The sequence below is a fragment of the Symphalangus syndactylus genome, chromosome 21 (genome assembly GCF_028878055.3).
Source record: "Symphalangus syndactylus isolate Jambi chromosome 21, NHGRI_mSymSyn1-v2.1_pri, whole genome shotgun sequence".
Taxonomy (NCBI): domain Eukaryota; kingdom Metazoa; phylum Chordata; class Mammalia; order Primates; family Hylobatidae; genus Symphalangus; species Symphalangus syndactylus.
Window position 1 is genome coordinate 53364227 of NC_072443.2, and position 15125 is coordinate 53379351.

Consider the following 15125-nt stretch of genomic DNA (forward strand, 5'->3'; position numbering starts at 1 on the left):
CTGACCTCATGATCCCCCTGCCTCAGCCTCCCAAAGTGGTGGGATTACAGGCGTGAGCCACCGTGCCCAGCCTAAAATTTTTTAAATTAACATTAGTGAACAAAAAGTGATCACATGGAGGTAATACCAGTGACCACACCCAGCTGGCACTGAGTTATCAATGACAGCAATAAGCAAAAGTACACTTTGGCAGGTAATCCAGCTCTCTCTCTGATAATAGTAAAGAAAATATTAAAATCTATTTCAAGTTTTTTGTAGCAAAATGAAGGTCATATCACACAACGAATTATAGATAAATATTTGTCTGCAGTCTGCCAAACAGAGCAACCATTCTGGCAACTTAATTTTTTTTTTTTTTTTTTTTTTTGAGACAGAGTCTCGCTCTGTCACCCAGGCTGGAGTGCAGTGGCGCGATCTTGGCTCACTGCAAGCTCCGCCTCCCGGGGTCACGCCATTCTCCTGCCTCAGCCTCTCCGAGTAGCTGGGACTACAGGCGCCCCCCACCACGCCCGGCTAATTTTTTGCATTTTTAGTAGAGACGGGGTTTCACCGTGGTCTCTATCTCCTGATCTCGTGATCCACCCGCCTCAGCCTCCCAAAGTGCTGGGATTACAAGCGTGAGCCACCGCGCCCGGCCCATTCTGGCAACTTATAAAACAAATATTGTAGAACTACTAATGCAGATGTCAACTCTCAGCAGAAAATGTAGAATAATCACATAAAAAAAAACATATGTAGGTTTTGGCAGAGAAACTAAAAGTTAACATGAAAACAAAGGGACATAAATGTTAATGACATATAGGGTGGTTTGCATACCTTTTTAGCTAACATACGGAACAAGAAATCTGTTATATTCTGGCAACAAATTAAGGCAGTATTTATTGATACCTGCTACATCACTGCATTTCTATCAAACCACAAATTATACAATATATAAAATGAAATACATTGGATGGAACTAGCAGCAGTCAAGACACAGCATAAGGAAAGATGAGTGAATATAAAGACACAGCAATAAAAACTATCCAAAACGAAACCCAAAATATAAGACCAAAGAAAAAGAGCAGAGCATCAGTAAGGTATGGGACAACTTCAAGAAACCTAATAATATATATGTAACTGGAATCCAAGGAGCGACATGTGACTATTTGGAGAAATAATAGCCAAAAATGTTCCAAATCTGATGAAAAGTATAAACCCACAAACTCAAAAAGCTTAACAACAAGAGCAAAAAACTCAAAAGAAAGCTTATACTCCACCAGGGCACAACAAAATCAAATTCCTTGAAACCAGACATAAAGAAAAATCTTAAAAGGAGCCAGAGGAATACGGAACGAGAGAAAATATTTACAGATCATCTATCATCCAGAATATACAGAGAACTCTTAAAACTCAAAACAAAAACAACCTGATAAAAATGGGCAAAGGATATTTCTCCAAAGGAGATATATGAATGGCTGATAAACACATAAAAAGATGCTCAATATCACAAATCATTAGGGAAATGCAAATCAAAACTATAATCAGATACCACTTATACCCATTAGGATAGCTTATGATCAAAAAAAAAAAAAACAGAAAATAACAAGTGCTGGCAAGGATACGGAGAAAGTGGAACCCTTGTGCACTGCTGATAGGAATATACAATGGTACAGCCACTGGGGAAAACAGTACGGAAGTCCTAAAAAAATGAAAAATAGAATTACCATATGATCCAGCAATTCCATTTCTGGGTTTATAGCAAAAAAAGATTTAAAGTGGGGTCTGTAAGAGATATCTGTACAGTCATGTTCACAGCAGCATTATTCATGATAGCCAAAAAGTGGAAGCAACTCAAGTGTCATATGTCCATGAACAGATGCATGGATAAGTAAAATGTGGTATATCATATACAATGGAATACTATGCAGTCTTAAAAAGGAAGAACATTCTGAAAAATACTACAACATGGATGAACCTTCAGGACATTATATTAAGTGACAGGAGATAGTCACAAAAAGAGAAGTACTGTATATTTCCACTTATATGAGGTACCTAGGGTAGTCAAATTCAAAGACAGTAGAATAGTGGCTTCTAGAGGCCAGGGGAGGGGGTCTGGGGAGTTACTGTTTAAAATACTTTCAGTTTGCAAGATGAAAGGAGTAATGGAGATGGATGATAGTGATGGTTGTACAACATTATGAATGTATTTAACATTACTGAACACCACACTTAAAAATGGTTAAAATCAGCCAGGCGCGGCAGCTTACGCCTGTAATCTCAGCACTTTGGGAGGCCAAGATGGGCAGATCACCTGAGGTCAGGGATTTGAGACCAGCCTGGCCAACATGGTGAAACCCTGCCTCTACTAAAAATACAAAAAAAAAAAAAAAAAAAAAAATTAGCCAGGCATGGTGGCACATGCCTGTAATCCCAGCTACTTGGGAGGCTGAGGCAGGAGAATCGCTTGAACCCGGGAGGCGGAGGTTGTAGTGAGCTGAGATTGCACCACTGCACTCTACCCTGGATGACAGAGTGAGACAATCGATCAATCAATAAGGTTAAAATGGGACAGGTGTGTTGGCTCATGCCTGTAATCCCAGCACTTTGGGAGACCAGCGTGGGAGGATTATTTGAGCCCAGGAGTTCGAGATCAGTCTGGGCAACATAGTGAGGCCCCATTTCTACGAAAAATTGTAAAAATTTGCCAGGAATGGTGACAGGCACCTGTGGTCCCAGTTATTCAGGAGGCTGAAGTGGAAGGATCACTCGAACCTAGGAGAGGTCAAGGTTGCAGTAATCCATGTTCACACCACTGCACTCCAGCCTGGGTGACAGAGCGAGACGCTGTCTCAAAAACACACAAACAAAAAATGGTTATAATGGTAAATTTTTAATTATATGTATTTTACCACAATAAAAAAATATATTTTTTGGGCTGGGAGCAGTGGCTCACACTTGTAATCCCAACACTTTGGGAAGCCAAGAGGGATCAATCACTTGAGGCCAGGAGTTCAAGACAAGCCTGGCCAACATGGTTTCACCAACATGGTGAAACAACATGGTGAAACCTCGCCTCTATTTTATTTTATTTTAGAAATAAAAAAATTAAATTAAAAAAAGAAAATATGTATTTTTTGAAAGAAAAATAAAAGCAGCCAGAAGGAAACAACTACACATTACATACAGAAAAACCCAATGAAAGCAGATTTCTCATTGGTACAATGCAGGCCAGAAGATGGTGAAACAGCATCATAAGGAAAACATCAACAGTAATTACATATCCTGTGAAAATAGTTTCTAAAACTAAAAACAAATTAAACTCTTCAGATGTCCAAATACTAAAATGATTCATTGTCAGCAAATGTGCACTACAAGAAACATTAGAAATCCTTCAATCAGAAGGAAAATCATACCACACAGAAATCTAGAACTATACAAAAGAACAAAGAGCACCAAAAAAAGGTAAAATATATGAATAAACAAAATATACATGCATACTGGACAAAGACTTTTATAATAGTATGCACAGAATTATTTACATTATTAAAATAAAGAAAAAAGCAGTATCAAGAATTTTCAGGCTGGGCATGGTGGCTCACACCTGTAATCCCAGTACTTTGGGAGGCTGAGGCGGGAGGATCGCTTGAGCCCAGGAATTGGAGACCAGCCTGGGCAACACAGAGCAACCCCATTTCTACAAAATAAAATAAAAAAAGAATTTATACATATCTTCCAACATACTTGTCTTCCACAAACTTCAAAGTACCCTGATTATTAGAACTCAGTTCCCATCACACTTTCCTATAACTCAGTCAATATTATTTCTTCTTTATAAAATGAAGCTCTAAAGTACAAGCTATTTGTCTGATAACAGAGTCTTTTGAAGAAATAAAATTAAAACTAAAATCTCCTTGTTTCCAGCTTAGTATTCTACTACATAAACAGTGGTTTTCAAAACCTTTGAAGGGCTTGCCTACAGAGAAATTCTTTGAGATAAAAAAAAATGGTGGTCAATATATAATTTATCGATTTTTTTCACTGTCTCAATGGAACTCAAAAGTCATTTACAAATGAGCTACAGCAGGCAGGGGGTAGTGGCTCATACCTGTAATCCTAGCACTTTGGGAGGCCGAGGCGGTTGCTTGAGCGCAGGATTCAAAACCAGCCTGGGCAACATGGCAAAACCCCATCTCTACAAAAAATGCAAAAATTAGCCAGACACGGTGGGACACACCTGTAGTCCCAGCTACTCAGGGAGCTGAGGCAGGAGGATCCCTTGAACCTGGGAGGTCCAGGCTGCAGTGAGCTTTGATTGCACCACTGCACTCCAGCCTGGGCGACAAAGTGAGACCCTGTTTCTAAATAAATAGGTAAATAAATAAGCTACAGCAAAGAATGTTCCTTGTTTTCAAGAAATCTGAAAAACAACAATAGGTTTCAATGAATTGGGCAGGTTGCCCCAAACTGGCAAAAGAAGAAAACTTTTGCCAAGTCTTCCTGAGGAAAATGAATTTGTCAAAGCAAAGGTGTCAAAGCAATCACTGCAAAACGAAGCTTTGGGGTCAGGTGTTGAAGTAGAAAAAGGATCACCTGAGGTCAGGAGTTCAAGACCAGCCTGGCCAACATGGTGAAACTCTGTCTCTACAAAAACACAAAAATTAGCCAGGCATGATGGCGGGTGCCTGTAATCCCAGCTACTCGGGAGGCTAAGGCAGGAGAATTGCTTGAACCCAGGAAGCAGAGGTTGTAGTGAGCTGAGATCACGCCATTGCACTCCAGCTTGGGTGAGACAGAGAGACTTCATCTCAAAAAATAAAAAAAAGGAAAACAATATTTGATGCCATTCTATCATAGTTCAAACCTGAGGGAATGTGGTTAGTCAGAATAAAATCTCTGTAACATCATTGATGCCAAATAGATTACAGAATGGGAATCCTGCCTACTATCCCTCTGAATACATAACGGGTTTTTTTGTTTGTTTGTTTTTTGAGACGGAGTCTCACTCTGTCACCAGGCTGGAGTGCAGTGGCGCAATCTCGGCTCACTGCAACCTCCGCCTCCTGGGTTCAAGCAATTCTCCTGCCTCAGCCTCCCGAGTAGCTGGGATTACAGGCACCCACCACCACGCCCGGCTAATTTTTGTATTTTTAGTAGAGACATGGTTTCATCATGTTGGCCAGGATGGTCTCGATCTCTTGACCTCGTGATCCACCCACCTCAGCCTCCCAAAGTGCTGGGATTACAGGCGTGAGCCACTGTGCCCAGCTTGAATACATAATGTTAAACGCAATTCATACACTGGGAGACTGCTTGAGACCACTAGCAGACCTCATAACTCAACTGCACAGTGAGAGAACACCTGCTGCTCTCAGACAGATAACTGAATGGTTCACATAACCCAGGATGTTCTTCTGACAGAATTCTAGAGGAAGGCTATCTACTGTTACCCTATCTGGACCAAAATTCTTTATTCTATAAAGACAACAAGAAAATTATGTGATTTCAGTATTCACTAAGGAATACCATATTCCAGGATAAAGTAGCATTCTTTCAGCACTTTATCCAAAGTCAAGCCATTGGATAACTTTCTACTTTATATGATAATAAACTTATCAAAAGAAACACAGTGGTTACATACTCAAGAGAATTGAAAACGTATGTTCAAACAAAAGCTTATACAAGAATATTCAAGGCAGCATTATTCATAATAGCAAAAAAGTGGCATTATTCAGAACAGCCTACTGATGAACAGGTACACAAAATGTGGTGTATCCATACAATGGAATATTACTATGCCATAAGAAAGGAATGAAGTACTGATACTTGCTACAACATGGATGAATAAAAACACTGTTAAGTGAAAGAAGCTAAAAACAAAAGGGCAGGCAGGGCACAATGGCTCACGCCTATAATCCCAGCACTTTGGGAGGCTGAGGTGGACTGATCACTTGAGGTCAGGAGTTCAAGACCAGCCTGGCCAACATGGTGAAACCATTTCTACCAAAACAACAACAGAAAAAATTAGCCAGGTGTGGTGTGTGCACCTGTAATCCCAGCTACTCGTGAGGCTGAGGTGGGAGAATCCCTGGAACCCGGGAGGCGGAGGTTGCAGTGAGCCGAGATCACACCACTGCACTCCAGCCTGGGAGACAGAGTGAGACTCCGTCTCAAATAACATAACATAACATAACATAACATAACATAACATAACATAACATAACATAAACAAAAAAAACCCAAAAGGCCAGGTATTATATGATTCCATTTATGTGACATGTTTAGAATAGGCAAACCCACAGGACAAAAATCAGACTGTGGTTGCCAGGGAACAAAGAGAAGGACTGATTAATAGGTATGGGGTTTCTTTTTGGGGTGATGAAAATGTTCTAGAGTTTGACAGTGGTGGTGGTTGCACATGTTACACTGTGAATGAACTAAAAGCCACTTAACTGTAGATTTAAAATGGTTAACTACATATTTCAAATCATAAATGGTATTTTATAGGAATCTTACCTCAAGAAAAAAAAAATACTGGGCTAGGCACACTGGCTCACGCCTGTAATCCCAGCACTTTGGGAGGCCAAGGAGGGCAGATCATGATGAGGTCAAGAGATCGAGACCACCCTGGCCAACATGAGGAAATCCTGTCTCTATTAAAAATACAAAAATTAGCTGGGCATGGTGGCACGCACCTGTAGCCCCAGCTACTCAGGAGGCTGAGGCAGAAGAATCACTTGAATTCGGGAGGCAGAGGCTGCAGTGAGCCAAGATTGCGCCACTGCACTCCAGCCTGGCGACAGAGCAAGACTCCGTCTCTCAAAAAAAAAAAAAAAAAAAAAAAAAAAACAAAAAACTTCTAAATGTTATTTATCTTGTACCTATATCTCCCACTCCTTAACAAAATACTGTGAGCATTAAAAAAAAGACCACTCAAAAACACTTTTTAAAATATAATATATTGACATTCTAAAAAAGGCAAAACTATAGAGACAGTTAAAAGATCAGTGAGGTTGCCAGAGGCTGGTGTGAGGGAAGTAAATTGGTGACAGACAAACTTTCCAGAGCTGTGGAACTAATCTGTATGATACTGTAATGTTAAACATAAAATACTAGAAGTCTGTCAAAACCCATAGAAATTTATATCACAAAGAATAAACTTTAATGTGTGCAAATTCTTAATTAGGAGATAAAGGTAGCTTAGCAAAAAATGCAGAATGTGACAAAATCTGAATCTATTACAAATATACGAGACTTCAGGAAGTAAGTAGGGAAAGCTACTGACCTAAAAAACATTAGAAATGAGTGCTGTCTATAAAACTAAAGGCAAAAAGAACTATCTGTAAGTCTCTAGTTGATAAACTAGTTTCCCACAGGTATACAGATTAACAGTTCTGAAACCACTATACCTGTATGCTGGAATTGAGTAATTAATTCTGGCAGATGGTGGGAGGCAGGTTTTTCACTGGTGAAGCAGGAGGTTACATATAAGCAAGGTAAGGTTAGAATGATACATGTGGTAATGAATTAGGGTTGGAGACATCATGAAGTCATGTTTAGCTTAATAAAGACACAGTTACATATAGAAACATATATAGATATGTGTATATACACAGGTTAATATGTACACATATATCTCCTTCCTCTGTCACTTGAGATGGCCTAGAAGCAACAACACTTCAGTACCAACAAGCACACCTATCACCCAGATCTTTGTTTGTAACACCATTCTTCAATAAAAGGTACCAGGGCTCTTTCAGAAATGACTGATTACAGGACTGGAGCAGAAAATATACAAGATGAACCTTAGAGCATCTTATGTTGCCAGAAAGTAAGAAAGTACACACACAATGATGGAGATATGTCAAAGAGAAAGGATACAGGACCCAACTTAAAGAGCTCCCAATGGCCAAAGCTGAAATAACTTAGCAATGAAATTTAAGTAGATACACCATCCTTAAGGAGGTAGAACATAACTCATCACCACTAAGTGTGGGCTGTACATAGTGATGATTTTCCAGAGTACAGTAGGAAAGAGAGGAGGAAAGAGTAACTTTGCAGAAAACAAACTCTGCCTCAAGCCAGATGAGCAGGGTTAACATCAACACTGATAAGTCATACTGGTAGTATACATCCCTAATATGTGATGAGAATGACACTTTAGCTCTGTGGTCTTCCTTCCAAAAGCATATTACATTCTTGGCCTAACCACAATAAAAACATCAGATAAATCCCAAAGAACGTTCTATAAAAATACCTGACCATGGCTAGGCACAGTGGCTCACGCCTGTAATCTCAGCACTTTAGGAAACTGAGGAGGGCAGATTGCTTGGTTCTAGGAGTTCGAGACCAGCCTGGGCACCGTGGTGAAACCCCATCTCTACAAAAAGTACAAAAATTAGCAGAGCATGATGGCACACATCTCTGGGCCCAGCTACTCCGGACATTGAGGTCGGAGGATCACTTGACCCCAGAGTGTTGAGGCTGCAGTGAGCTGAGATCGTTCCACTGCACTCCAGTCTTGGTGACAGAGGGAGATCCTGTCTCAAAAAAAAACAAACAAACAAAACCTGACCAGTAATCTTCAAAACTGCCAAGGTCATTAAATACAGGGAAAGTCTGAGAAATTGCCACAACCAAGAGGAGCTAAGGAGACATAATTACTAAATGTAATGTGGTATTGTGGATAGGATCCTGGGACAATGAAAGAACATTAAGGAAAAAAACCTGTGGAAACCTGATAAAGTATGGTCTCTGTGATAATGTATCAATATTGGTTTATTAATACCGACAAATGATCACAGGAATGTAAGACGTTAATAATATGGGAAACAGTGTAGGATAGGTAGGAACTCTGCACTATCTTCTCAATGTTTCTGTAAATCTAAATTTTAAAGTCTATTTTTAAAAATTATAACAAACTTATGATCAACGGCATCCCTGGAATTTTACTCAGTGCATCTAGGACACAAAAGATACTTAAAATATGGTCTTTGCCTTCAAGAAGCTTGTTGTCGCAGAGTGAAGACAAATGCTCATGAAACTAGTATAAAATACAAAAATAAGAAAAAATTAAATTGAAGAGTAAAGATAAAAGTATATTAAGAATATAAAGAAGGTCTAGAATTATCAGGAAAGATTTGGTCAAGGAGATAAAACTTGAATTTGTACCTTAAAATGTACTTCAGAGTAGCAAAGTCAAAAAAAAAAAAAAAAAAAGGCCAGGCACGGTGGCTCACGCCTGTAATCCCAGCACTTTGGGAGGCCGAGGCGGGCGGATCACGAGGTCAGGAGATCGAGACCACGGTGAAACCCTGTCTCTACTAAAAATACAAAAAAATTAGCCGGGCGTGGTGGCAGGCGCCTGTAGTCCCAGCTACTCGGAGAGGCTGAGGCAGGAGAATGGCGTGAACCCCGGGAGGCAGAGCTTGCAGTCAGCCGAGATTGCGCCAGTGCACTCCGGCCTGGGCGACAGAGCGAGACTCCGTCTCAAAAAAAAAAAAAAAAAAAAAAAAAAAAAAAAAAAAGAATAAACTAAGCTCACTTACAAGAACAACCAGAAGGGTGAAGAAATAAGAAAAAGCTAACAGAAATTAAAATGGCTGGGGCATGGTGGCTCATGCTTATAAACCCAGCACTTTTGGAGGCTAAGGCAAGGAGAATCACTTGAGGCCAGGAGTTTGCCTAGGCAACATATGAGACCCCATCTCTCTCCATAATATCTTTAAAAAAAAAAAGAAAAATAAAAACATTTAGCTCTGAAAAGTGAAGACTTAAATAGGAGACATAATAGCAGTGCTCAAACACTTTAAAGGTCATGTGGCAGAACTAACAGAGTTACATCTATACCCATTTAACTTACAAGCCAACCTCTGGCAAAATGTGACCAATGCTCAAGGACAAAGAGAGTGACAGCTGTTCAGTGGAGCCACAACAGGAAATGCCAATATGGAAAGACAGGAAGCAGGTGGCTAAGTTCTCTACAACTTTTCAAAGGACAGTATGTATGTGAGCCCAAAGAAGTAAAAATCAGATTCTAATTCTGCAAATGTTTACTGACTATCTTAAGTGCCGGGCTCTTTCAAATACATTATCTTGTTTAATATTCACAACACATCTATGAGCATGTATTAATGTAATAGAGGCTTAACATAAAAATAGAATTAAACCCTGCATGGAAACAGGAACATATCAAAATTCTATACCATCCCCCACTCTCTGATAGGGACTCCACAGCAGTTTTAAAAAGCCAAATAGTCTGAAGGCCCAGATACCTATATAACATTTTATTTCCTCTTGCTCTTTCCCTCCGTCAAGCTCTGTGGCTCTCAGCCTTTCATATTCGTAAGAATTTTATACAACTATATATACAAAAACATGCAGACAATACTTTTTGAGCAATTTATGGAATTTTCAAGAAGAGTTTTCATCTTACGTGATTTTTGCCTCATGCACTAACTTGAGGACCTAACCCTGGGATGAGGTGCAACTCCACTGCAGTCTTATTTCATGGGTACTGTAAGGCAGGATCAGGAAGAGGAGACGGAAAGGTACCATCCTATTACATGAAGAACAACATTCTAACAAAGACATAAAATGTACTTACATAAAATGTAAGAATGACATGTTATGTGGGTAAGTTCAACACTGGAAAACAAGAGCAGCTCATCTGCACCTGCAGACCTTTGCACTCACTGTTCATTTACCAGGAAAGCGCTACCATTTTTCAGGTCACAACTCAAATACCTTCTCCTTAGTGAGGACTCCTCTCACTAAGTAACCCTCCACCCACCTTTCATTCATTCACTTGTCACATCAGCTTGTTTTATTTTCTTCATAATTCATATTAGGGGTCAGCAAACGTTTTCTATAAAAGGCCAGACTATAATCTATAGGCCGAATCCACCTTGCCCCGTTTTATAGGGCTAAGAATGGTTTTACATTTTTAAACGGCTAGGGGAAAATATTTTTAAAAACTCATTAATATTCTGTGAGGTGAAAATTTTATGAAATTCAAATTTCAGGGTCCCAAGTTTAACTGGAACATAAACATGTTTGTTCACGTACTGTCTGTGGCTGCTTTTGTACTAAAACAGAATTGAGTAGTTGGCCCAAAAACCCTGATATGTACTGTACTTTCTGGTCCTTCACCAAAAAAAGCTTACTAACCACTGATTTATATCATTATCTGAAATGATCCTATTTGCTTGTTTGTTGTATATTCCTCATTCCCATACATACAGAATAAAGCTTAATTAGGGAAGAGGCCTTGTCTGTTTTGTCCCAACAATGTAGCCCAGTACTTAGAAAACATCCTAGAACAAAGTAAGGGCTCAATAAATATTTGATGAATTAATGAATGGTCCATAAGTGCCACTCTGAGGAGCTTAAACCTAAGCCCTGAGCCATTATATGTTCTCTACATTTATGAGAGGCATAAGCAGTCTTGCAGAAAAGGGGAAATATTCTACCATCAAGAAGGACCAGTTTAAAGTAATGGTGGTTGGTCACCAACTAGTCTAGGGCACTGGGGTTCTTCATCAAAGTGTAGACTACAGGTCTTTTGTGCTCATAAAAGAGCCCTACTGCAAGGTGTCACAACAGTGTCGGCGGTCTGTGCTTCTGTTTATCTTAAGATGCAAATGCTCTGAGAAATCTCATTCTTACACCCAGTACACAGCACTTACACCATACCAAATCTTAATCAATGCTCATAATTATAACAGACCTACATCACATGCTAATGAATTTTTAACGCCTAAAATTTTCCTATGCTGCTGATCAGCAATCTATAAGCAGCTCAAAACTCTTTAGAAATTAAAAGGTTACCACCCACAGACCAGAAGCAGCTTTTTAATCTTTCTACACTAACCAGAGAGTGGGTGTGTGATTGCAAAAAAATACAAGCCAACTCTGTTGGTAGAGGGCAAGGTTACTGTTAAGTTAAAATCCCATCTATAAGCATCGTTTTGTCACATGACACTAGTAAAACTACCACCTACTCACAATTTGAGTTTCAATTTCCTAATATACAGAGAAAAAAAATGTATCTCCTGGAACATATCAAAGTTTTGTTTTATTTTAAAGCAGCTATCTGATATTTAAGCCCTGGATTTTTTTTTTTTTAAGAGCAGAATAAGCTCATTTAGGAATCCACACCTTTTATAGAGATGCTTATGGTACAGGTACCTCTGACGGCTAGGCTCTACCAACACTAACGTGTAACGTGTCACAAAAGCCAACGGGCGTTGCGGGGGCCGGGGGTAGCCAACAGCTCAAGTGAGCTGCTTCACTCCGCGGCAGATTCACCTGGGGATTCCTCACCAAGAATGTTAAGGGACGAACCAAACCAACCACGAATGATACCCCTTTACCGAGGCTGAAAAAGCAGAGATTCGCAAGCTATAAACGGATCTGTGGCCCTTTAGGGAAGGTGCAACTCGCTGCACCTCTTTCCCCTATCCTACAGGGGTTAACAGGGGGCATCCTGAGGCCAAGCCCAGCCAGCTCCTTCTCACATCCCATCTCCCACCACCTATTCTCCCCAGTACGCCAGGCTCCCTCCTCCCCTCGACAGACAGTTCAAAATCAAAACAAAAGGTGCAAAACTGGTTTCAGGTGGAAATGGCTGAGTCCTGGTGGCTAACTTCTGGGACGCCATGGCGATCGAGGGCTCCTAAAACCCCAGATCCCGACGGAAACCGGCTGCTAAACAGTCCCTCGGGCCTCGGCCCGACTTCTCACACGCCCCTCCCTCACCTCGGCCCTGGGATGCTGGGAAGGGAACGAGGCGAGGGGCTGGAGAGGGGAACCCCAGGTCAAAATGACAGCGGAATGTGCCGGGAAAGGAAAGAGGCCCCGTGGGATGCTTGGGGGGTCGAGTCCTAGGCCCGGGGCTTCAACCTCGAACGGGGGCGACGGCGGGTCCCAGCCCCGACAGGCCGCGAGCGGGAGGCCAGGCCCGCGTCCACTGCGCCGCCGGGCCACGCTCCCTCACGACTGTCCCCACCCACCGCGGAAGGCCGTGAGGGGGCCGCGACCGCCGCCAGCGTCCGGGGCGGGGGCGCTCACTCACCGGCGGGGAGGGGAGGAGCAGCCGGCGTCTCCGCCAGCGCCGTCGCTGGAGCTCAAGCGCCTGCTCCTTCCACTGCGGCCGCCGCACCCGGTCCATCCCCCACAACCACCCCCCCTCCCGACCCTCCCCCCGCGCCGCCTCAGCAGCCGCCGCCTCAGTCACCGCCACCGCCGCCGCCGCCTCAGCCCCGGCGCGGGAGCGCGAACCGGCGCGAGGGAGCGAGAGCGCGCGCGCCCCCGCCGCAGCCGCCACCGCCCACAACCCTCTCCCCCGGCCGGCGGCGCACGCGCAAGGGAGCGGGCGGACGGGCGCGCGCACGCCGCAGGGAGCGGTGATGGGCCCTGGAAGGCGTGGCCCCGCCCCTAGCCCGCCTACCCACGCGGTCTCTGGGCTGGTTGAGCTGCGCCGCTGCAGATAGTGCTGAGTTGCTCCAGGTGAGCTTCTCCTGTCAAAAAGCTCTAGGAACCGAGCCACCCTCGCCCTAGGAGCAACGCCCCTGAGTAATATGGGGTTTCGTCGGATTTCTGCCCGCCGCTCTGGATCACACGTTTGTTCTCCCTATTTGAGTCGCAACGCTTTCCTTCATTCCACCTAGCAGGCTGCTTGGAAAAGGGCAAAGACTCATTATTTTGCACCAGGTATTACCACTGAAGGGATCGTAAGCAGCCACCAGCCAATCCCTTTATAATTCCCATTTTCCTAATTTATTTTATTTTTATTACTTATGTAATGAGGCTTCTTCCGTGTTCAAGGAGCTGAGAGTATCATATGGGGTCAACGGAGTCCCTGGCCTCGTGAAGTTTGAGATCTGGTGGAGAAGGAAAAACTTCATGGGAGAATCAGACAAAATTAAGTTTTCAATTAGTAAAAATCTTCTGAGAGGTATATGGTAGTAAGAGAATCTTTATGGGGGAATTGATTTAGTTGAGGATGAAGAGGGTAGAATCTGAGGAATTGAGTTGGGAGGAGTTAGTTTCTCCAAGGGGTGAAGTCTTGGCATGGCCAGAATGGGGAGCGCTAAAGAACATTGAATGTGGAGTAGACTGCGAGTGTGGGAAGAGGTAGGCAAGAACAGGTGAGGATTGGGGACCTATTTATTTATTTATTGAGACAGAGTCTTGCTCTGTCACCCAGGTCACCCAGCCTGGAGTGCAATGGCTCAATCTCAGCTCACTGCAACCTCTGCCTCCTGGGTTCAAGCGATTCTCCTGTCTCAGCTTCCCGAGTAGCTGGGCTACCGGGGCGCGCCACCACGCCTGGCTAATTTTTGTATTTTCAGTAGAGACGGGGTTTCGCCATCTTGGCCAGGCTGGTCTGGAACTCCTGACCTTGTGATCCGCCCGCCTCGGCCTCCCAAAGTGCTGGGATTACAGGCGTGAGCCACCACACCTGGCCCGATTTGGGACTTTAATCTGAGTGCTTGGGAGAAGCTATTCAGGTTTTTTTCAGCAGGGTTGCAGGGGAAATAACTTGATCATTATGTCTGTTTTTTGTTTTTGAGAGGCAGGCTGGAGTGCCGTGGCGCGATCTCAGCTGACTGCAATCTCCGCCTCCCAGGTTCAAGTGATTCTCCTGCCTCAGCCTCCCTAGTAGCTGGGACTACAGGCTCACGCCACCGCACCTAGCTAATTTTTTTTGTATTTTTAGTAGAAACGGGGTTTCACCATGTTGGCCAGGATGGTCTCAATCTCCTGACTTCATGATCCACCCGCCTCGGCCTCCCAAAGTGCTGGGATTACAGGCGTGAGCCACCTTGCCCCCAGCCCATTATGTCTGTTTTTAAGTTACTTAGATAGCAACGTGAAGAGTGGTCTGATGGGAGTCTCAAAGTTGGGGCCGGGAAGCCAGTTAGGAAGCCACTGGCCACATAGTCAAGGCAAGGTAGGAGGGTAGTGGCAGAGAAGAGCGCTATTTAGTGGTAAAATGGACAGGACTTGGCAATAAATTGAATGAGGAGTGAAGGAGAAGGAGGTGGCAAGGTTTACCTAGATTTGAGGTTGGTGGAGGATGCATTTATAGATTTCAGAAGCACTGAAGGAGCCACCTGAAGTAACTCAAAATGGATGATAAA

The 15125-nt window shown here is 42.9% G+C and overlaps 1 protein-coding gene across 5 annotated transcripts in view; it reads right to left on the minus strand.

Annotated features, from left to right (window-relative positions):
* The window catches only part of TMCC1 (transmembrane and coiled-coil domain family 1), a 239680-nt gene extending 226411 nt beyond the window's left edge, over positions 1-13269 (minus strand). The window contains exon 1 of one of the 5 annotated variants that reach the window (XM_055259143.2): positions 13055-13269. The gene's annotated coding sequence lies outside the window, so the exon portion shown is untranslated. Of the gene's footprint in view, positions 1-4087; positions 9970-12738; positions 12983-13054 lie in introns of those variants that run through there. The other 4 variants (XM_055259141.2, XM_055259140.2, XM_055259142.2 and 1 more) reach the window with 4 other exon arrangements.
* Between the last annotated feature and the right edge of the window lie 1856 nt (positions 13270-15125).